Source organism: Balaenoptera acutorostrata, chromosome X (genome assembly GCF_949987535.1).
Source record: "Balaenoptera acutorostrata chromosome X, mBalAcu1.1, whole genome shotgun sequence".
NCBI classification, from domain to species: domain Eukaryota; kingdom Metazoa; phylum Chordata; class Mammalia; order Artiodactyla; family Balaenopteridae; genus Balaenoptera; species Balaenoptera acutorostrata.
The window spans coordinates 117991536-117994075 of record NC_080085.1 but is presented as its reverse complement, the minus strand read 5'-3'; the positions used below and the strand labels follow the sequence as shown (position 1 = coordinate 117994075).

The window sequence follows — 2540 nt, the reverse complement described above, 5'->3', positions numbered from 1 at the left end:
CTAGCCAGGAGAAGAAGGTCAGTCTGTTTCAGCTTCTTTCACTCGCTGTCACCAATGCCTAGACTCAAGCCTACTCTTGTCACCATCAATACTCCTTCTAAGGAACCCCAAGGCCATTACCAGCTTTCTGAGGTCACCTTTCTAGCCTCCCTCTCAATGGCAGTGCTAGCAAGAAGGTCTGTATCAAGGTTTCATGTCAACCGCAGTTTTCCTCCGGGGCTGCTGTCTGTCCTAGAGCTTGAGAGATAAGGTCTGCAATGGGAACCAGCCTCTGCGATGGCTCTCAATGATGCCCACATCCTGCCATTCACATCCTTATGTAGTCTCCTCCCATGTTGTACCAATAGAATATGGCAGAGAGGTAAGGGGCGCCGGCTGCCCAGGCTGAGGAAGGGCGCGGTGCGCGTGCCGCCCCCGTCCGCTCCGACCCGAGCCCTGCCCGGCTCCGGCCCGGGCGCTGTGGGCGGCGGTTCCCCCACGCGGGGCGGGGACACCGCGGGGCTGCCCTGCGCAGCAGGCCCGGGGAGGGTGGGACAGCGCCCCGCGCCCCGCGCGAGCCCAGGCCGGCGCGAGGCGGCCGCGTGTGCGGGTCCCCGGGGCGCGGGGCGGCGGCGCGCTGGCTCCTTCCGCTCGGCCCGAGTCCTCGTCCACCTCCGCGTGCCCCAGAGCCTGAGGTCAGGAGGGCAGCGGCGCCTGCCCCGCCGTGGGGACAGCGGCTTATTTCGACAAGAGCGGTGACTCCGTGGCGGGGTCACGAGGCAGTGCCCTCACCTTGGCTTTTCTTCTTTCGTGTTTTTTTGTAAACCTGCGGTTTCTCCTTTTCAAAGTCTAGCTTCATAAGTTAGTTTAGCGAGTGCTTAGCACCTTCGGCGTTGGGGGAGCTTCCCAGAACCAGGTTATCTGGTAGAAGACAGGTTGGGTAGAAGGTGCGCAGAGCAGGAGCTGGGCTTTCCCCGCAGGAGCTGCTTGAGTGATGGGGAGACCGGGCCGGGCAGCGGGGACTACGGTAGTGCGTGGGGATGCAGCTGCGATTCCAGCCTGATACGTGGTGTAGAACTGTGTGGGAACAAGCCCACCTGGAAAGCCCGCGTGAAAAGGCCTCTTTGCTCAAGTCCTCTCCTCGGCTGCTGTGCACAGCTACAAAACAGAAGAACAATGGAAGAGGACGTGGGTCAGAAGGAACAGAAGACAGATCTGCCCTCTGCAGAGAAGACACTGATGGAAGAGAAGGTCAAGCTGGAAGAGTAGCTAAAGGAGACCATGATGAGGAAACTGAGGTCCAGGACGGTTTGGTAAACTTCCCAGGGTCACCTGGCCACTGAGTGGCAGGGCTAGGGCCTGAGCCTGGGAGGCCTTGCTCTTAACCACGGCACTGGAATCGCCTGAAGGCTGAACACAGTAACCTGGTGCACATGAAAAATAGAAATTCCAGGAGATGGATGCGATTACAGGAAAAGTTGGTGCAAAATGAGGAAGATACCAGAGTTCAGATGATTAGTACACAATAAATGTTTCAGCTGAATCACATCTGGGCAATGTTAACAATACCAAAGGTTCATTGATGGGGTTTTTCCTCTTCTGTGGCGTAGAGGCCAAAGCTGTCCACTCAGGAAAAATATAAGCGAGCTTTAGCAGATACTGAGAACTTGCAGCAGAGGAGCCAAAAATTGGTGGAGGAGGCGAAACTATATGGCATTCAGGGCTTCTGCAAGGGCTTGCTGGAGGTGGCAGACATTCTGGAGAAGGCAACACAGTGTGTCCCAAAGGAGGAGATTAGAGACGATAACCCGCACCTGAAGAACCTCTACGAGGGGCTCGTGATGACTGAGGTCCAGATCCAGAAGGTGTTCAGGAAGCACGGCTTACTCCGGCTGAACTCCATGGGGGCCAAGTTCGACCCCTACGAGCACGAGGCCTTGTTCCACACGCTGGTTGAGGGCAAGGAGCCGGGCACGGTGGCGCTCGTTAACAAAGTGGGGTACAAGCTGCACGGGCGCACCCTGAGACCCGCCCTGGTTGGGGCGGTGAAGGAGGCTTAGCGCCCCTCACGGGCTCCGGGGCTTTGTTAGGATCACTCGCTGACTCAGGCCGCTTCATCTTTTCTCATCTGCGGGTGCACTTGACCTTTTCCTAAACCTTGTTGCCAGGCTTTAGTGACCAGTGGCTGGACAGGAAGTAAGCCAGTTGCACAGTTGTGTTAATGAACATTCGGGAGTTACCAGTTCCACGTGCTTACAGGACAGGCCGGCGGGACGCTACCGGACCCTAGGGTATCGGGAAAAACACCGTGTCTGCTCAGACTCTGGGGACGTCAGAGTATTTCAAATGAATAAAAGGTCTTCAGGAATCCTGCTGTTTGCTAGCTGGCTGCGCCGGCTGCACTGCGTCCTCTGCGTCTCACTGTAGCACGCGAGTTCCTGGACTGCTTAGCCCGTCACTCAGTGAAGGCAAGGCAAGAGTTTAAACGTTTTTCTTGCTAAGAAAAATTGTACGATGCCCTTGGTGAAGAACGTATTTGAGTTCGTTTATGATCAGTTACT

General features: G+C 56.5%; 1 pseudogene; it reads left to right on the top strand.

Moving 5' to 3' along the window:
- The first annotated feature begins 1019 nt into the window (after window positions 1–1019).
- LOC114236769 (grpE protein homolog 1, mitochondrial-like) lies at window positions 1020–2213 on the top strand (annotated as a pseudogene).
- The last annotated feature ends 327 nt before the right edge of the window (window positions 2214–2540 follow it).